The 21,966-nt window shown below is 37.9% G+C and overlaps 1 protein-coding gene across 1 annotated transcript in view; it reads left to right on the forward strand.

The window, feature by feature from the left end:
• The window catches only part of NCOA3 (nuclear receptor coactivator 3), a 138,357-nt gene that overhangs the window by 61,941 nt on the left and 54,450 nt on the right, over positions 1-21,966 (forward strand). Inside the window, exon 2 of the mRNA XM_078057472.1 lies at positions 12,052-12,133. The gene's annotated coding sequence lies outside the window, so the exon portion shown is untranslated. The remainder of the gene's footprint in view (positions 1-12,051; positions 12,134-21,966) is intronic.

Consider the following 21,966-nt stretch of genomic DNA (forward strand, 5'->3'; position numbering starts at 1 on the left):
AGTTCTAGTAAGCTGGGTTTAAATAAAAAATAAAATCAAGTGTGAGGCCCTGGGAGTTTCTCTTAATGAATGGATGGGCTGTATATTTTTTGTACCCAGAGACATGGCTTTTCCTGACGTATTGGTGGTAGTGAAGATCTCAAATCATTCAGTCTTTTTTAACTGCCATTTGAGATAGGTAGGGCAAGAGATGTTATCCTTATTTTATAGAGGAAGAAACAGGTGGTAGTCATATAATTGGTAATTAGGAGAGCTGGAATTTGAATGCCTTTTCCCTCCAAATCCATTAAATAAGTATTGTTTTTAGTAATATTTCTTCGCCTCATTCATTACTAATACTTCCCTAGAGAGCCATGCTGTTTACTGGTTTTAAGTATGGTTTTTTATTGATTCGATTAAACTTAAATTTTAAAATGGAACACATCACTTTTTAGGCAGATTATCTAGCACATAATTGTCAAGTTCCTATTGGTCTATAGTGTGGGTCCCAGACTAAACGTGGGAAGAAGATTGAGACTTGTTGGACTTAATGATATAATAAAATAGATAATTGATTAATAATACTTAGTTTCATTGTCTGTTAGTGCTGTCGTATTTAGTGCTTTCTGCTTGTAATTGTCTTTGCATAGTTGGTTCCTTTCAGTTCTCGATTAAATATTGTATCCTCAGAGAGCCCCCTTCCTGGACCTGAAATTACTTTCCTCTTTGTACTTTCCTCCTTTTCTGTATTGTATCACCCTATTTCTTTCCTTTATGGCACTTATCAGTTTCTGGAAATATTTGTTTATTTGCTGTTTGTTAATACCCAATAAAATGTATAAGCTTCGTGATTTTTATCCTTTTTCCATCTTTAGAGTTTATCTCATCTGAAGGGCATGTGTTAAGTCTTTATAGACTTTGAGCACCTTTTTTTGCCATGCTTAGGGACTAGGCTGTCTGAATTTAAGGACTTCTGTGAGGGCCTCATGCATTGTTTACCTTTGTATCTACAGAACCTGGAATAGCAGTAGTGTACAATGTGGTATAATTCCAGCAAACATTTGTGAAATGAATGGAGGATTTCCACTTACTGGGACTATGTGGTAGGCACTGTAATGACAGCCTGTTAGCTTTTTCACTTGAAGGTATGGTTGAGGCTTATAGTCCAATATGCTTTTATTTATTTATTTTTAATTTAAAAAAAAATATTTATTTCAGAGGGGGAGAGAACAGGAGCGGAGGGGAGGGGCAGAGGGAGAGGGAGAGGCAGACGTCTGGCTGAACAGGGAGCCTGTCATGGGGCTTGATCCCAGGACCCTGAGATCATGACCTGAGCCAAAGACAGACTTTTAACTGACTGAGCCACCCAGGCGCCCCTCCAGTGTGCTTTTAAAAGAGTATATGGTGGGGAGTCCCTGGGTGGCTCAGTTGGTTAAGTGTCCAACTCTTGGTTTCAGCTCGGGTCATGATCTCAGCTTGGACTCCACACTCAGTGCGGAGTTGACTTCAGATTCTCTTCCTTTGCCCCTCCCTTCTGCTTTCGTTCTCTCTCAAATAAATAAAATCTTCAAAAGGAAAAAAAGTAATATGGCAGGGTGCCCGGGTCGCCTAGTCGGTTAAGCGTCCGACTCTTGGTTTCGGTTCAGGGCACTGTCTCAGGTTCATGAGATTGAGCCCTGGGTGGGGCTTGGGGAACAGCACAGAGTCTGCTTGAGATTCTCTTTTCCTCTCCTCCTTCCCCTCCCGCTTGTGCTTGCGCATGCGCGCTCTCGCTCAAAAATTTTTTTAAAGATTTTATTTATTTATTTGACAGAGACACAGCGAGAGAAGGAACACAAGCAGGGGGAGTGGGAGAGGGAGAAGCAGGCTTCCCGCTGAGCAGGGAGCCCTATGCGGGCCTCGGTCCTAGGATGCTGGGATCATGACCTGAGCCGAAGGCAGATGCTTAACTGATTGAGCCACCCAGGCACCCCAATAAATAAGTCTTTTAAAAAAGTGAAAGAGCATGCAGCATAGTTACATTATTACTGAGTAATAATATTTTATATGGTGTAATACTTTGAATTTTTTGTAATAGAATTTTTCAGTTGTGGGATGGCCAGTCTGTCTAGTTTGATGCTATAGAAAATACTTGAATTTTTTAAAAATACTTAATCTGTGACCCTTACAGAGTGATTCTCAAACTTGTATCTGTGAGCCACTCTGGGCAGAGCAAAAAGTCATGCAGGCCAGTATTTTGTTTGTTTTTATTTTATAGCCAATGCTTCCTTTCAGGTTCTATTTTTGGCATAGAAGCTGCATTGGTACAGGAAGACCAGGCAGCTAGCTTCCCTGACCCTCGTTGAGTTTGTCTTACTTGCCAAGTAAGGAACACATTGGGTACTTGGATAAAACTAGGGGAGAGGAATGATATGGTTGGAGATGTGCAGGAATGATTGCACCTCCTTCACCCTGATGTATATGACAAGAAGCTAACTACTGCTTAATGCTTTGCTTTGTTCTATTTTTGGAATAATTCACAAGGTCGAACAAAGATTGCATAGAGGCTAGGAGAGATTGAGGAAAAATTTACCCCTCTGAGTGCCTCACAAGGTGTTCTGAGGAAAAGGTATATGAATAATTAATTTTACCCCTTGTCCATTTTTAGAGTTTGCCTCATTTCAAAGGGAAGTGATCAGGTCTTATTGAATGAACCCTTCTGAATGCCTACCTCTGCCATGCCCAGTAACTAGATTGTCTGAATTCAGGCACTTCTCATGGTATTTTTTACTTGGTTGACTTCCTTTTCCTAAAATGATTTAAAAAGCCCTTCACATATATGGAAAGCTCTGTGCCTATTAAGTAATAGTCCTTTCTTGCCAGTCCTTAAAAGGTAAAAGACTTAAAAAAAATAAAGCTGTATCCATTTATTTGAACTTGAACATCTAACATCTGTTCAGTTTTTTGTTGAAGTTATTGAACCAGACTTCAATCAAAATACAATGATGGAGGGCGCCTGGGTGGCTAAGTTGGTTAGGCAACTGCCTTTGGCTTAGGTCATGATCCTGGAGTTCCAGGATGGAGTCTGCATTGGGCTTCCTGCTCAGCAGGGAGTCTGCTTCTCCCTCTGACCCTCCCCCCTCTCATGTACTCTCTCTCTCTCATTCTGTCTCTCAAAATAAATAAATAAAATCTAAAAAAAAACAAAAAAAAATACAACAATGAGGAGTGTAAGGGGAGGGACAAAATTATATTCTCAATTTATTTTATTTTATTTTTATATTAATTTTATTATGTTATGTTAGTCACCATACATTACATCATTAGTTTTTGATGTAGTATTCCATGATTCATTGTTTTTGTATAACACCCAGTGCTCCATGCAATACGTGCCCTCCTTAATACCTATCACCGGGCTAACCCATCCCCCCCACCCCCCATATTCTCAGTTTATGTCATTGAAATACCATGCGTTTGAACATGCTGATGATTAAAAAAAAAGACAGGTATTGTGTTTATTATACAACCACTTAAAATACAGAGGTGATTATATGTCTCTGGAATATCGTTGTTCCTGTATAACTCCATTTGGCAGGTAGGAAAAATGAGGCACACAAAACCAATATAATTTATCCAAGATTAAATAGAAAATTAGAAAATGAGCATATAGATTTCCTTACTCAATATTTTATCCAATTAGTTGAAATGTATATAGAATCTCATAGAGGACAGCTAAAGTACTTAGTATGGTTTCCTAGCTGTACATAGTAGTTGCTCAATTAAATCTTGATATTAAATCATTCAGGGAGAGGGTTTATGCTAGTTACTGATAATGTTTGTTTTGATGACATTTTTATTTTGAGTATAGAAACAGTAATACTTGTATTAATGTATGTAAGAGGAAAATTAATTGAATTTCAGTACAAAACTTTAGCGAGTATTTTGCAATATAGGCTTTTATTTTGGATTTCTACTTTCATGACTTCAGGTTACCCTTGGTTTTTCGATCAGAGAAATTGAATCTCTGATTCTATTTTCTTCAAGGGCCTGTCTCTTCCTTTGTAGGCTGTTTTGCATACAGATCTTATTGTGTTAATACTAAGTTTACTTCAGTATTTGGTATTAGATGATTTATATAATATTAGTAGTGAAATGTTTTATTTTTATTTTATTTTTTAGAAGATTTTATTTACTTACTTGGGGGAGATAGAGACCTAGATAGTGAGAGAGAGCAGGGAGGGGAGGGAGAAGCAGGGAGCCGGATGTGGGGCTTGATCCCAGGACCCCAGAATCATGACCTGAGCCGAAGGCATATGCTTAACCAGCTGAGCCCCCCGGGCGCCCCGAAATGTTTTAATGTATTGTAGCAGTGAAGAGATCTTTTTATTTATTTATTTATTGAATGATTGCTTTTAAGTAATCTTTTACACCCGATGTGGGGTTGGAACTCACAGCGCCGAGATCCACCTACTGAGCTAGCCAGGCACCCTGACGATATCTTTGACATAGTTTTGACATGAGCATTATATATAATGAATTAAATTTCTGTTTTTAAATATTAATAACTGGAAATATCTTAATCTTTATATTTAATCAGGAATTCTGGGATCTTCATGTTGCCCCCTTCTTACATAGCTGCTAGTGTAGATGGAAGTTTATCTCAGTGTTAATGAATGCCATCACCATTCCCTTCCCCCCATCCTTGCTCGGGAGCCTAGTTTGCCTGCAGCTGCAGTGGTAGGCATCTTTCAGGAAGTGACCTTGGCTTGTATTAATCAAATTCAGAACACACAAAAAAGCTTCTTGCTAACATGCTGACTTGATGTAAAATTTTATCGCATCCATTTTCTTTCAAAATGAGGCCATCTTGTAAAAAGAAGATATACAGACGACTCCTCTAATTTAATATATAAAAGGCGCTTCTGCAAGCCATGCTTAAAAATACTAGATTTTAAACGTAGATTTTTTTATTGGCAAATATGCATAAACGTCATGAAGGCTTGTGAGTTGTTACTAGAAAATTACTTGTTTTAATGCTGAATTAAAAAAACTATGTATCAGCATCAAGTTTCTTTATGACTACCTTAACTGACATTAAATTGCTTTGGAAACTTTATACACTATATGGATTAATTTTGAAGTCTTTTAGCGGTCATATATTAAGGCACTTTTTTGTATTGGTTGTACACTTTTATATATTGGCACTTTTGTATATTGTATATTTAGGTGTTCAGAAATAACTGGTTTCTTAATTTTGCTGGTTTGGATAAGAAAATGAGTATCTTACATGAAATCATTTTCTTAGGTAGTGGTAGTGCCTACAGGGGCTTCTAAATAGAAGTTTAAATTTTAAGTAAGACTGCTAAAACTCGACCACCTTGTATTAATGAGCAGTATTGCTAACTACTGATTCACGCATCTGCTTATTTAGGATTTAATTGATCATTTTGATAGAGCTGTTAATACTGCCTGTTTCACTTTTATCATGTAATGCTTCTAAGAAATTTAGTCCTTTAATGTAGTATAATTAAGGTGTGTAAAAATCTTCATTTTACCCTTGCTCAGTGTTAAATTTTGAATGCCGAAAACAGTTATTTAATGGATTAGTTTAGTGATGTTTACTGCATTCATAGATTTACATAAAATGAATGAATGAATGAATTAGGGAGCAGTTGTGTGTATTGCCAAAGGGTTCACTTTTGAGTTTATTTTGTGAAAAGATCACTCCTTGGTACTGAAGTGTTTGGAAAGGTGAAATATGGGAAGAGAAAGCTTAAACCTTAGGAGCTGTACCTGCATTTTGGTGGATGCAGAGTATGAAAAGGACAGGTATGTTGCATGTTTATATTAATGATTTGGAGAAGAGATGAGGAATTTATGCAAATAAAAAATGGGAATGTCGATAAAACTTAAAATGTTTTCATTATCTGAGTTATTTTTATTATTTATTTATTTATTTTTAAAGATTTTATTTATTTGACAGAGGGAGACACAGCGAGAGAGGGAACACAAGCAGGGGGAAGTGGGAGAGCGAGAAGCAGGCTTCCCGCGGAGCAGGGAGCCCAATGCAGGGCTGGATCCCAGGACCCTGGGATCATGACCTGAGCCGAAGGCAGACATTTAACGACTGAGCCATCCAGGCACCCCTATCTGAGTTATTTTTAAAGCATTCACTGGAGACACACCAACATCTTTTTTTTCTTTATAAATTTTTAATTTAAATTCTAGTTTGTTAACAGTGCAATATTGGTTTCACAAGCAACATTGTCTTTCATGATATTATAAATTGTTCTTAGAATTGCAATCTCTTGGAGATAAATCTTTCTCCTTAACCTAAGTTCACTCTTTGTCTTGATTTGATACTAGCATTAATGATTAGTTTGTTAGATATTACAGGATAAAGAAACTGGTTTCAAGGAGAAAGATAATTACTCGATCATTTCTTCCCTCACATACCTGTTTAAAATACATGGTCTTAAGTAAAAATTGTCACCTTGAACTTAAAATGTTCTTTGCCTCTCCCTAACCCCCTCAAAAAAAGAGAAGAAAAATCGAAAAATGAAATCCTAACAAGAAAACGAATATATGCAGTCCTGGTAGCCAATGAGTTAATGTTCATTTGCAGCCTGAGGGGTCAGCATGCAGTCTCTGTTTTCTGATTGGCTGCTAAAAGGTGAAATTGAAACCACTGTAAACTTTTGACCCTGTAGCAATTCTTGTGGAACGCCTTCCACTGGTGGAGCCCAGAGCTTCGCTCAGCTCCCCACCCAATCCTCCCACCCCCTTTCCTGTATTTATTTTGTGTGATCGTGCAGCACTGCATGCAGTTTTTCCAAGAGCGGGCGGGGTGCGGTGGGGGGGAGGGGATGGGGAGGCCGAACAGGCACCAGCAAGTGACTTGCTTACATGACTGTTTTAGTAACCATGTTAGTACTTACTACAACTTAGCCAAAGATATGGGGGCTTGTTAATAAACTGGTCTGCCAACTGGATTTTTTAGTTGTTTTCTTTAATCTCAAGGTAATTTTAAAAATGCAGAATGGTTATATTACTGCCATTGTTCATCAGTGGATAGTATTGTTGTGTAAGCAAAGTGTATGGCATAGTTTCCTGGATATGTTGGGTTAAAAATAGCTTTCATTTTCAGCAACCTTTATATATCCCATTAATATTTCCTATGTCTCATGTGATTTTTACACAAATGGCTTAACATTTTATGAAAGTTTTTTTCTTCTTTACTTTGTCTTTTATTATAAAGAAAGGCATTTTAGTTACGATAACTGTGGAAAATAATTGTAGAAATTATCTGTACATTTGAATTTCATTAATTCTCTGTCTCTCTGCTGAAGTAAGTGGTTTTGGGTTTGTTTTACAGTGACCACATCAGTCCTTCGAAAAAGGCAAGGTAGTTCTCTACTCTCTTTTAATATTCTCATTGGACTCTACGTCTTCATCTTCTGGTTCTTCCTTGTATCGCTGGTGTCTGATGCCATGTAGTGAGTGGATGCTCATCACATATTTGCTGAATGAACGTAGTTGCATTTTGGCCTATTGATGCCTGCTTCTCCTTTTCTAATTAGTGATAGGTACCATATTTTGCTCATACTTCTTGCAGGCCAGTGTAACACTTGGCATCTCCTAGGTATACAGGAAGCATTTAGTTAATTTAAATGTCTCATACAAGGTCCCTTCAAGAAGCTGGACTTCCAAAACGTAGGTTTTCTGAAAGCAAGCAAGGCTTCTGTTTTCACTGCATCATTTAAGTTTTTAGGTTGACTCCATATAGAACTAAACATTTATTGTAATTTATTAAATGACTATGTAGAATAAATTAGTATGAATCAGCTTAGTCCTTTCTAGTATATATCATGAGATAAGTAGTAATACATTGTTAGTTTTTTTTTTAACCCTGTCCTTACTTTACTAAACATGTATGTGCTGTAATTTGAAATAATTCCTGCCCTCCCTTGTAAAAAAGATTATGGTATTTAAAAAAGTTTGTCATCAATATATTACCAACGTACACTTGGGTACCAAATACATTTTTACTTACTATTTATTAAAACACATAATAATGGACTAATAAATTTTTTTCTTAAAATTTTTTTAAACTGTAAGTTTACACAGCTCCAAAAAAGTGGCACCTCTAGAAATAATTTTAAATTTTCATATGATTTTTAACTTACATTTGGTTCTTCCCTTTCAGCTTAGCTACAGATTTGTTGGGGTTGACTGTTACAAGTAAAATCTGTTGTTACAGTTTTGGAAAAAACCCCCAAAAAACAGCAACTATATATTTGATAAATAATCTGAATTGCAAAATAATGTTTCATTTACACCAATTTTATGTAACCCTTACCTTGAAATTGATGGGTAAACTTATTCTGTAGTGTTTTGGAGATGAGTGGGCAAGAGCCGACTTTTCCCAAAGAGGGTGATCCCCATCCCTATGATTTTTTTTTTTAGGGAACTGAGGAGGGATTCCCTGGGAACAATGAGCTTAATATGATTAATAGTAGAGTCCTTGTTCCCTTTCCATTTTCAACAGCAGAAGAAAAACGTGTTCATGATCTTCAGTGGCCTCTTTTTGCCCAGTTACTGTTTCCAAGCATCAGATTATATAGTTTGGATTTTCTTCTCTGTCAGCTCCCCTCCCCCAGTTTGATTCTTTGTTCTGGCCTTGAGGCACATCTTCTCAGACTAGCTATTAACAAAGCTCAGTTTGATTTTTTTTTTCTTTCCCATTAGATTTCTACTGATGCAGGCTTTGATAATGTGGATCCCATCAGTCACATTTTTCATTAATTCTAGTAGAAAAATTAACCCCCCCCCATATTTAGTATTTTGAGGACATGTTATTTAGTTTTTGTTAATGTGATTTTTGTTTGTGTGATGGACCAAAGTCCAAATTATGAAAAGGGGTAAGAATATGCTTACTTTTGTTAAAAGTAAAAAATAAAGTCCCAGGAAATCTGCTAGGACTGTTGGCTTTGCAGAATCTTGGTTCTAGATAACTGCAGTTTTCCAGGTCCCCTACTTCACAGTACTTTTTATTTATTTATTTTTAAAAGTTTTATTTATTTGTTTTTTTAGTTATCTTTACACTCAGCATGGGGCTCGAACTCACAACCCCGAGATCAAGAGTTGCATGGTCTTCTGACTGAGCCAGCCAGACACCCCTGGTGTATATAGTACTTTTTAGCTTATCTACCCCTTGCAAGGTTCTGGTAGGCAAGCCAGTCATTGATCTATGACTTTTTGGGGATCACTGTAGTCCAACTTCACATTTCCTGGGAGGGGGACATTTTGTAGATGGTGTTTCTTTGGATCCAGGGGATTATGGGGTACAGATTAGCTTGGGTTAGCACTCCTTTGGGTATTTCTCACCAGCAGTGTAATACTTGTATTAATGTAGGTTCTCTTGCCAACCTTCCACACTAGGCAGCAGTACTTGTTTTCCTGCTTATGGTACTAGGTACATTCTGACTCAGATACCTTTTCCTATCCACCCCTCTTGTTCTGTAGGTACTAACCCTACCCCACAACCTTTGTCCTTCCCCCATAAAAAGGAGCAAAACAAAAGAACCATTTCTGAAATGAAACTTGATTTAAAACTAGGCCAGAAAACTTTGGGCTTTCTTTACAGAAGTTCTGCCTGCTTTTCCCTTCACCTTCCTCTAATTAAATTAGATACCATAAAAATTCAAGTAACAAAACATTGAATTCATTTAAACACTAAAACTAATTGATTGTTTTTTTTCCCCTATTTTTTATTTGAATGTACTTGGACATTCTTAAGTTAGATGTCAAATTGTTGTTTGTTGACTAGTAATAGTTTTAATTAATTTTTAAAAAGATTTTATTTATTTGAGAGAGAGCTCGAGCAGGGAGGAGAGGGAGAGGCAGGCTCCCCGCTGAGCAGGTAGCCAGATGTGGGCCTCTATTCCAGGACCCTGGGATCACCCTGAGCTGAAGGCAGACGCTTAACTGGCTGAGCCACCCAGAGGTCCCTTAATTTATTGAGCATTTATGTATCAGGTACTGATAAGTAATTTAAGCATTTTCACTTAATCTTCGCAAGAACCTTGAGAGGATTGATCCCCGTTTTATGATCATAAATCTAAGGCTCAAAGAAGTCTAAGTTGGGTACCTAGTTAGTAAGTGAAAGCTGGGAGTTGAGTCTAGATCTGGTGGACTCCAGAGCTTCTGCTCTTAAACCGTATGCTAACAAGTAGTCATATTATTGTGGATTAGAAGATATATTCCAAGAATTCGCTTCCTTTATGACATCTCAATTATAAGCTAGAGACTATACTGTAATTAGAAATAGGTATGTTAGTAGATATAATAGCTCTTTTTTATACTTTAATTGCATGGCATTTATACACTACCTGGATTTTCCTCCTATCCTTTTGTGAACCACATATAGATGAGCTTCCTTGCTACCCCTCAATTTTCTCACCTTTAAATTGGGTTTCACATGTGCAACAGACCCTTCACATGATGCAGCTAGATTGTGGTTGGTTGTTCCTATATACTCCATGCGGATTGGCTATGGCTATGATACAGAACTTGTAAATACATTGTTTTTTCTTGTACCCCTTCCCAACAGACCTGCCAATTCCAGCATGAACTTTAGGGTATAGTTATGGCTGTTGTCTTCATATATATACACCACTAGAATTATTGGTAGTCAGATTGTTGCTTTTTTGTTATATTTGGAAGTTCGTAAGGTGAAGGTGAATGTTTTATTGGCTCACTTTCTTGCTGTACCAGAGGCTGCTTCCTCAAGTGCAAGAAAGCTGTTTATATGTTCATGTATTTTATTGCAGATTATTTTTGAAGAACTGCCTTTCATTTTCCTCTCCCACTTAAAAATATTTCCTTTCTTTTTTTGTATTATTTAAAGATTTTATTTATTTATTTGACAGAGAGCAGAAGCAGGGGGAGCGGCAGGCAGAGTGAGAGGGAGAAGCAGGCTCCCTGATGAGCAAGGAGCCTGATGCGGAGCTCCATCCCAGGACCTTGGGATCATGACCTGAGCTGAAGGCAGACACTTAACCGACTGAGTCACCCAGGCGCCCCTAAAAATATTTCTTGTTGGTGACCCAAGTGCAGTCTTTTCTAGAGGGGAGGAAAACATCCATGGCTTTTTTTCCCTTCTCTTTTCCTTTTCTTCTTCCTTCCTTGCTTGCTTTATCCATCCACCCATCCATCTGGTAGATATTTATCTTTTTGGACTCGGATATTTAAGTATTACCTTCTGCCACGATATTGATATATATATATTTTAAAGATTTTATTTGAGAGAGAGTGAGAGAGCGAGTGGAGCGGGAGGGGCAGAGGGAGAGGGAGAGGCAGACTCCCCACTGAGCAGGGAACCTGATGCAGGGCTCCATCCCAAGACCCTGAGATCACGACCTGAAATGAAGGCAGATGCAGAACCGACTTGAGTCACCCAGGCGCCCCTCAATATTGTTTTTATTTTATTTTTAAAAAGATTTTATTTATTTATTTGACAGAGAGACACAATGAGAGAAGGAACACAAGCAGGGGGAGTGGGGGAGGGAGAAGCAGGCTTCCCACCGAGCAAGGGAGCCCGAGGTTAGGCTCGATCCCAGGACACTGGGATCATGACCCGAGCCAAAGACAGACGCTTAACGACTGAGCCACCCAGGCGCCCCTCAATATTGTTTTTAATTGTTATTTGTTGAGCATTCCTTTTGGACAGGTGGGGACACCCCAAATTCACATTACTGATCTGGTTTGATTACTTTTCAGGACTTGGAGTTGGTTTCCTCAACCCCTGTTTTTCATTATCCATGTTTATAAACTGTGACAGGGTATATTGTATATGCTATACCTGACTTTTAAGCAGAAACAGTATTATATGGCAAAATAAGGCATCATCTCAAATTCCTAGGAAAAGGCCTTGTACTTGATATAGCATGTTTTGTTTTTGCTTGTTTCATATGTCCAGAGAAGGGAATGATGGGGAAGATTGACTTGTGTGTGACTAATAATACTACATATATTAAAAAGAAAGGGCAATAAAATTCAATACCATCCCCCCCCTTTTTTGTTTGTTTTCAGGATCAAAATACTTGCTGAACAGTGGAGTCACAGACCAATAAAAATAAGCTCCTACTTGAACGTCATTTGACTGGTTAGCCAGGTAATTCACTTTTACTTTGATTTCATCCTTTGTGATTTTCTGTCTACGCCCTCTGAAGATCCTGACCTTTCCTTTTATGATTTAATCTTAAACTCGTGTCATATTTCATGTTTCTCTCTTTTTTTTTTTTTTTTTAGTTTTATTTATTTATTTGAGAGAGAGAGTGGAGGGAGGGGCAGAGGAAGAGACTCTTCAAGCAGACTCCCCACTAAGCGCAAAGCCTGAAGCGGGGCTCCATCCCGTGACCCTGAGATCATGATCTGAGCCGAAACCAAGAGTCGGATGCTTAACCGACTGAGCCACCCAGACACCCTCATGTTTTCTTCTTTAATGATAGCATTAATTGAATGACTGAATGGTCTTGAAATAAGTGGATATATATGTATATTCATATATATGTGTATATATACAAACAAAACTTTTTTGGGGAAGAAGGGAACTATATGTTACAGTTTAATATGAGATACTACCTTCCTACCCCTTTTCCCTTATGTGTGAATACTTTAATGGGGTTTATTCAAAATCTGAATCAATCCCACTTATTTTTAAAACTATTTCACCCTGCGAAGACTAGTTTCCCCAGATTGCTTGTGCTGGCATATAACATCTCATCTAGCACCAGGGTAGGAAAAATGAGAATAGAAAAAGTTGTCTGATAGCCAAGAAAGCAGTTATGCTTTGCTTAAATTTCTTTTTGTTAATAATACTGTCATTCTTTTGGTTAGCTTGGCTTGAAATCTGAGTCATCTTTGAACTGCCCCCCCACCCTGCCCCTTTGATATATTAGTAATTTAGTAAACAGGCCTTATCTGGTTTTCTGTTTTCATGTCTCCTGTATTTGTACCACTTTCTGCTAATATCTTACTTCCTAGGCCAAGATCTTGTATTTGTTCAAATGTCCCTTTACTCCCTCTTATCTACTGTTTCTAGCACTTGAAATTTTGCTTAGAAAATTTCCTTAAGTATGTCCCTTTTAATTAAGCCTCTGTTTTGCTCTGAGTTTCTATTCCCTGGCTTACAGAAAAAAAGTACAAACTCCCTTCTCTGACATTTGAAACAGTCCTTTATCTGGGAATCTCTCTAAACCTCTGGTCTCAGCTCTTCCTGTTTCCCTATAAAATCCTTCAATTAATTATGGTATATACCCATTATATTCTGAACATAGTAGAGAACTATCTCCATGCTATTTATTAAAAAAAACCTCTTTATTTGGAAGTCATTTCCAATTTATGAAATTACAAAAATAGAGTATAAAGAACATCTAGATAATCCTTTAGCCAGATTTACCCACTTGTTTATCGTTTGCATCTGTGTGTGCTCTCACTCTTTCCTTCCCTCTCTCTAAATGCATGCATAGTTCTTTTCTGAACTATTTGAGGGTAAGTTACATTTATTGAGCTTCTTTCTTCTAATACTTCTGTATTCCCTAAGAATAGGGTCATTCTCTTATATAACTATTGTACAGTTACCAACTTCATAAATGGACACTGACACAAATGTATGGTCTGTCTTCCAGTTTGGTCGGTTGACCTAATAAAGTCTGTTAACAGCATTTCCTTTGCTTCCTGTACAGAATCCAGTCTAGGGTCGGGTACTGCATTTACTGTATTTATTTCTCTTTAGCCTCCTTTTTCCTGGAATATTTCCATAGCCTTTGTCTTTTATGGTATTGACATTTTTGAAGAACACAGCCCTTCCCCCCTTTTAATAGACTGTTCTTCATTTTATATTTCTCTGAAGTTTCCTTGTGATTAGATTGAGGTTATGCATTCTTGGCTGGAATATTGTATAGGTGATGTGACATCCTGAGAAAGATGCACAACTTCTGGAGACACATGATTTCTTCTGTCCCTTCTTGTGATGTTAATATTGATTATTTGGCCAAGATGTTGCCAGATTTCTCCACTGTATAGTTTATTTTCCTTCCATGCAACAAGCATTTTGTGGGGAGACAATGCAAATACCATGGTTCTCATCACAGTTTGCCCTAGATTTAACATTCGTTGATGATTCTTATCTGATCTTATTTTTCACTGTGTTGGTTCCAAAATGGTCATTTTCTGATTCCAGCATTCCCTTTATGAGTCAGCCCTTGACATTGTTCTGTAATCAAGAGCCCTGTCTGTCAGTTTGGACTCATGAATTACTAGGTTTTTCAGTTGATAAATTCATTACTCTACCTAATTATTTTGATGCTTCAGTTGTCCTAGGTTTAGAAAGTAGAACTCTTTTTTTTTTTTTAAATAAATATTTAAGTGATAGAAAGTGGAACTCTTAATAATCAGTCTCCCTGTCCTTATGGGGAGGAAAGTGTTAGAGACTAGGATCTTGCGGGGATGGGGGGAGGTGTCCTCATTGCTCGTGGGTTGACCCTTTCAGTGGACAGAGCTAGTAAAATATGCATGCTTATACACACATATGTGCATACACCAACATACTTGTACATAAGCACATTCATAGCAACATGCATATACATAGTTTAGAAATCATGAGTTTATATCAGTATGTCCAGCTTCACTCCCTGTCTACAGGGCTCTTTCTCTGCACTTACCATTTCATACTTTTATGTCCCTTTTTATGTTGTGAGAAAACTTGGCTCCCAACATTGTCAGTGCACTTACTCATTTACTCTATCCTGTAATACATCTCAAATAATTTCAGAGTCATTTTGCCCATTTCACCACAGTAAACAAACTTAATTAAAGTGGAGAATTTATATGTAGTTCTTCACTACCTTAAAACCATCCTGCCCAAGACTGAGAATGAATAAATAAATATTGTATTCTTAAATTACTTGAATCAACCTCCCCTTCTTCCTTTCTTGCTTTCCCTTTCCTCTGCACTTTTCACTTCTCACTCCAACTTTCTGTATTCATTTGAAATGTAATTAGGTTCATTTGTTTTTCAGTTTTTTAAAGATTTTTTAAAGATTTATTTATTTTTGAGAGAGAGAGAGAGAGAGAGAGAGAGCGCGCCCTAGTGCACAGGCCCGTGTGGGGAAGAGGGAAGGGGCAGCCAGAAGGGCAGGGGGAGGACAGAGGGAGAGGGAGAGGAAGAGAATCACAAGCCAACTCCCCACTGAGCGTGTAGCATGGAGCGTGATGTGCAGTTTAATCTTTTGACCCTGAGATCATGACCTGAACTGAAACCAAGAGTCGGATGCTTAATTGAATGACCCACCCATGTGCACCCCACGTTTTTTAAAGTGGGCTCCATGATGGGAGCTGGGAGTCCCCAACGTGGGGCTTGAACTCAAGATCTTGAGATCATGACCTGAGCCAAAATCAAGAGTCGGTCGCTTAACTGACTGAGCTACCCAGGTGCTCCCAGTTTTTTTAATGCTCCTCATTCTGATTGGTTTTATTTTTGAATTTGTAGAAAACAAGGATATTTTCAAAAGTTAAAATTATACAAAAGATACACTTCCCTTCTGTATCCTTTCCATCCCATTTCCCCCATTTCACATAGGTAACCAACCTTGCTCTTCCCCCAGCCCCTTTCTCATTTATTTTTTACATAGTTTCCATTATGTGCATATACCATAGTTCACTCAAGCAGTAGCCTATGTATAGGTATTATTTAGGTTGTTTCCAGTATTTTGCAATTAAAATAATGCTGCAGTGAATAACCTTGTGAATATATATTTTTACATTTTGGGAGTGTACCTTCAGGATAAGTTCCTGGAAGTGCGACTACTGGGTTGAAGGGTAAATGTGTATGTAGTTTTTGTTAGATATTGTCAAATCACATTCCATAAGGATTACACCATTTTGGATTCCCAGCAGCAATGTATGAGAGTGACTGTTGTTTTTAACCACAGTCACACTGCAAAAGTTCTTTAACTCAGCATAATATATTTTTTAGATGTACCTGCATTATCGCATGTATCAGTAATTTCTTTTTATTGCTGAGTAATATTCCATTGTGTGACTAGTTTCTCATTTTTGGCTACTATGATGGACAAAGCTGCTCTGAACATTCAGGTACAGTACAGTCACTGTGTAGATTTTCCCCTCTTGAATAAATACCCAGGAGTGCAATTGCAGGGTCTTATGTTAAATGTATGCTTATCTTTTTATTAAAAAAATTTTTTTTGTTTCAATTTTTAAATTAAATTCCAGGTAGTATATGCTTATGTTCTTTTTTTAAGATTTTATTTATTTGAGGGAGAGAGAGAGCGTGAGAGTGAGTGAGCAAGAGCGAGCACGAGCTGGGAGAGGGGCAGAGGGAGAAGCAGACTCCCCTCTGAACAGGGAGTCTGATGCGTGGCTCTATCCTAGGACCCTGGGATCATGACCTGAGCCGAAGGCATGCACTCAACCAACTGAGCCACCCAGGCAGCCCAAGTATATGCTTATCTTTATAAAAAAAACCTGTGAAACTGTTTTCTGAAGTGGCTGTATATTCCACCTGCAAGATAAGAGTTCAAGTTTGAATCGTTCCTATTTGGTGTTGTCACTTCTTCAATTTCAGCCTGCATTTCCATGATGTCTAATGATACCATTAATAGTTTCTTACTAACCACACATATCTCTTCTTTTATGAAGTGTCTGTTTAAATATTTTGCCCATTTTAAAAATTGGGCAGTTTTCTTATTGTAGGAGTTTTTAAAAAGTATATATTCTGTCTACTGATTGTTCTCAGATACATTTTAAGAGTACTTTCTTTTTTTTTTTCCTCCCTTTTATTTTCTTAACTTTTTTTTGAAGAATAGGCATTTTGAATTTTCAAGTACAACTTACCAATTTTTTCTTTTGTGGTTAGTGCTTTTTTTATGTACTAAGAGATCTTTGCCTGTCGTAGGTTATGAAGCTCTTCTGTGTTTTCTTATAGAAGTTTTATACTTCTGACTGATATTTAGGTCTCTGATCCACTTTGATTTAATTTTTGTGTATGATGTGAAGAAAGGATTGAGAATCAGTTTTTAAAATGTGGATATTCTGTTCCAGAGCTATCTATTGAAAAGACTCTCCTTTTTCCATTGCATTGTCTTGCTAACTTAATCAACTGACTGTGTACAACAGAATCTCTTTCTGGTCTTTTTTCTCTTCCATTGATTTATATATCAGTCTTACGCCCACATACGTTGTCCTGATTACTATAGCTTTTATAGTAAGGTTTGAGAGTAAGTAATGTGAATTTTTCAACTTTTTTCCTTGTCATGATTGCTTTGGCTAATCTAGGGCTTTTGCATTTTGATACAAATTTCAGAATCAGTTTGTCAATTCCTGTAGTTTTTTAATCACTCTGAGAAACTGCCCTGCAGAATCTAGCTAGCTGGGACATCTTAAACTGTGGTCATTATCTTGTCAATTCAAGATTGCTGGGCTCTTTTTGGGTTCCTTATCCCTGTGCTGTGATGTGGAAATTGCTTTCTGGCAGAAAAGCCTGGGTAGTGGTAGGATTCATGTTGTTGCCTCAAATGTTTCCCGTATCTCACGGACCACAATTTTTCACTGCCTGTTCTCTGATTCCTGAATGTAGTTTGTTATAATTTGTCCTGTTCACTGTAGGATAACGTTTGTTGCTTTCTCCGATTGAAGAGAAGTCCCACAATTGATTCTTGAGTTTATTAAAAAAAAAAAAAAGGCTCTTCTCATGTATTGGCCGATTTACAGTTTTGTTTTGTTTTTTTTTCTTTAAAAGATTTTATTTATTTGACAGAGAGAGACACAGCGAGAGAGGGAACACAAGCATGGGGAGTCGGAGAGGGAGAAGCAGGCTTCCCGCCGAGCAGGGAGCCCGATGTGGGGCTCGATCCGAGGACCCTGGGATCATGACCTGAGCCTAAGGCAGATGCTTAATGACTGAGCCACCCGCGTGCCCCCGATTTACAGTTTTTTTAAAAAAAATTTTTTTTAGCATAGGTGCCAAAATACGTGTTTTTTTTTTTTTTTAAAGATTTTATTTATTTATTTGAGAGAGAGAATGAGAGAGAGAGAGAGCACATGAGAGGGGGGAGGGTCAGAGGGCAAAGCAGACTCCCTGCTGAGCAGGGAGCCCGATGCGGGACTCGATCCTGGGACTCCAGGATCATGACCTGAGCCGAAGGCAGTCGCTTAACCAACTGAGCCACCCAGGCGCCCTGTGTTTGTTAACCATAAAAATCTTCTTCTTCTTCTTTTTTTAATTAACACAATGTATTATTTGTTTCAGGGGTATGGGGAACCATAAAATCTTCTTTGAGCATTTAAAAAAATATTTATTTTTTTTAAAGATTTTATTTTATTTATTTGACAGCGAGAGAGACAGCGAGAGAGGGAACACAAGCAGGGGGAGTGGGCGAGGGAGAAGCAGGCTCCTTGCCGAGCAGGGAACCCGATGCGGGGCTCAATGCCAGGACCCCGGGACCATGACCCAAGCTGAAGGCAGATGCCCAGTGACTGAGCCACCCAGGCGCCCCCCAAAAATGTTTATGTTAGAGAGTACGTGAGTGTGTGAGCAGGGGCGGGGGTTGGGAGCAGCTGAGGGAGAGAATCTTGAAGCTGACTTCCTGCTGAATGTGGAGCCTGATGTGGGGCTCAGTCTCACGGCCCATGAGATCACCACTGACCCAAAACCAAGAATTGGATGCTCAACTGACTCAGCCACCCAGGCGCCCCTGAGCATTTTTAAAATTATTTTTTTATTTTATTATTATTTTTTAAAGATTTTATTTATTTATTTTACAGAGGGAGAGAGACACAGCGAGAGAGGGAACACAAGCAGGGGGAGTGGGAGAGGGAGAAGCAGGCTTCCCGCCAAGCAGAGAGTCCGATGTGGGGCTCGATCCCAGCACCCTGGGACCATGACCTGAGCCGAAGGCAGACGCTTAACGACTGAGCCACCCAGGCCTCCCTGAAAGTGCATCCTTCTGTAAGCCTTGCTTTTCCTCCTGTAGGCTGGCCAGCAAAGGACAGTGAAATAGCCAGCATGCAGAACTACTGTTAATGCATGGCTGAGGATGTTGGTGATTTCATAGCATTCTGGGCACTGCACTTCCATGAAGTAGGAATTGGGGCTCCACACCAGGTGCTGCTTCTCTCGTCTTCCCTGGGATGGAGGAAGTCCTTAGTAAGGGGCATGTTCTCATGAGGAGATAGTCACCACTGGAAAGTAGTTCAGCGCTTTAAAGATGTTGTTCCATTATCTTTTCAGATGTTGTTTCTGAAAAGATAACTTTTATCCTTGTTCCTCTGTATGTATGATCCTTTTTCTTATGGCTGCTTTCAAGATTTTCTCTTTTTGTTTTTAAATGGTTTGACTCTGCTGTACTCAGGTCTAATTTCTTTGTGTTTGTTTTCCTTGGGATTCTTTGAGTTCCTTCAATGTATAGATTGGTGTTTTCATTAAGTTTGGGGAAGTTTTGCCCATTATTACCTCAAGTATTTTGTTCTTTTCCTCCTTCATCCTGATTTCTCTGACTCCAGATACTGTTTGTTAGATCATTTGATATTTCTTGCATATACTTAAGGCTCTGTCCGTTTTTCTGCAATTCTTTTCTTTCCGTTAGGCTCAGTTACTTTTTTCTGTCATTTCCAATCTGAGTAATATTCAAAAATAAAATGCTTTTTGTCTCATCTTGTTCTTACAGCCCACGGTAGAAAGGGGCTTAAGATAAACTAATGGCTTTATCAAAGTTGTATAACTAATTTGTGGTGCCATTGAATTAGAACCTAAATCTTGATTCTTTGCAAATTTCAGACCATTTTCTTTCTGTAATTTGTGAACTTTTATCTTGTAATAAGTTGCTATCTTGTTAAATATTCATGCTGCTATGTATAGGAGTAGGGGTGGTGGTAGGGGATCTTACTTCATTCATTTTATGCAATTTTACAATGTTTAAGTTCTTCTTTGCTTTAAAAAATGATTTTCAGTGGAAGAATTTAAGTATCACTGAATTCAGTAATACCTTAAGAACTAATCTTTTAGATGACATTCCCCAGCAGTGAAGATATGTCTATGGTTATTCAGCAGAAATTCATCTTTAACCACAGAAATTTTAAAATCATGAGTTTTTAGACTCTCAGGTTATGATATCATTCATGGCCTTGGAAATTAACTCTTTGAAGTACAGTCTCTTACCAGTTTTTTACATGAAAATTTCTTAAACCAGTTTTTGTGTCATCTTAATTAAAATGAGACCACTATGTAGTTGGATAAAGGAATGAAAATATATTGCCAAGGTCAGGATAATTAATAAGTGCCTTTATATCACATTTTACTAACATTTTAGTTTCTAAAAAGTTCTATCATAACCTTCTAGAGAATTTGATATTAAAAAGGTATTAGTAGCTGGGGCACCTAGGTGGCTCAGTCGTTAAGTGTCTGCCTTCGGCTCGGGTCATGATCCCAGGGTCCTGGGATCAAGCCCCGCATCGGGCTCCCCGCTCGGCGGGAAGCCTGCTTCTCCCTCTCCCACTCCCCCTGCTTGTGTTCCCTCTCTTGCTGTGTCTCTCTCTGTCAAATAAATAAAAAATAAAATCTTAAAAAAAATAGAAAGGTGTTAATAGCATATGAATGGCATTCTAAATTTTAAGGACTGTATCTCTGTCCTTCAGTTTAGTTTGAAATTGAATTACTAAAGTTTAAAGATAACTGTTTTAATTATAAGTTCTGCTTTTATTATGCCTTATAATTAAAATGAGTCAGGCTCACAGACATCTTGTAAAGCCGCTATTACTGAAAAACCAAACAATTTAAGGAAATTCTTTTAGTTTTATATTTTCTATATATAGAAAAATTGACATTTGTTAATTTCATCAATTGCCTACCTAGGTATAACACCCCTTAAATTTAAAGCTAGAAAACACAGTTTTTTTTTTTTTTTTTTTTTTAGCATGGGAACTAGGAGTGGTAGTAGTCTCACTTTGACATCAGTTTTCTCATTAGGATCAATTTGCTTGTTTTATAGAACATCACAGGTTCTTTCCAGCTTAAGTTTCTATGATTGATGGATCTGGTTCCTCATTACAGAGCCTTTTAGTTATCCTGCTGTTTCTCCCCCACTCACTATAAATGCATGTTGATTGCTTAGATTAGGAGATGAAAGTATTGGTAAGGTGAAGGTACTTAAAACTATTTTTTAGAGGTGATGTACAGGGATGGGTCAAGAATCTACAGTCATTGGTGATCTGGTAAGGGCCATTCTTCTTCTTTTTTTTTTTTTAAGATTTACTTAGAGAAAGAGAGTGCGTGAGCATGTGTGCACGCAAGCAGGAGGGGCAGAAGGAGGAGAGAGAATCTCAAGCAGATGATGCGCTGAGTGTGAAGACCAAGGTGGGGCTCGATCTCATGACCCCAAGATCACGGCCTGAACTGAAACCAAGAATCAGTCACTCAACTGACTGTGCCACCCAAGCATCCTAAGGGCCATCATTCTTAATTGTTTCTTTTTGTTAAAGACTAGTAGGAATTTCTAGTTAATGTGACCAGAAAACAGTAACTTCTTACTGGAAACTTAAGCTGGGCCATTGAAAGACAATTGTTAGAACAGCTGTAGACAGTGCAGTTATGCTCAGATTTCACGAAAGAAGGAGTAAACTATTTGTTTATTTTTTGGTTGAAATGGTTAAGAGCTTGGGCTCTGATGTTGGAAAGACTTGCATTTAATTTGTAGTTCCATCACTTACTAGATGTATGACCTTGGGTGAGTTATTTAACTTCCCCATACCTGTTTTCTCATGTAAAAGAGGGATAAATTTGAACTCTACTTTTATCTGTCTGTATATCAGAGGGCTGAAATAGGAATTAAAATGGGAGTAATAAATGGAATGCCCTCAACACAGTATCTAGCTCAAATGTTAGATTAAATATATATTCACTTAACATTAACTTAACATTTTTTTTTTTTT

This window comes from Halichoerus grypus, chromosome 10, assembly GCF_964656455.1.
Source record: "Halichoerus grypus chromosome 10, mHalGry1.hap1.1, whole genome shotgun sequence".
In the NCBI taxonomy this organism is placed as follows: domain Eukaryota; kingdom Metazoa; phylum Chordata; class Mammalia; order Carnivora; family Phocidae; genus Halichoerus; species Halichoerus grypus.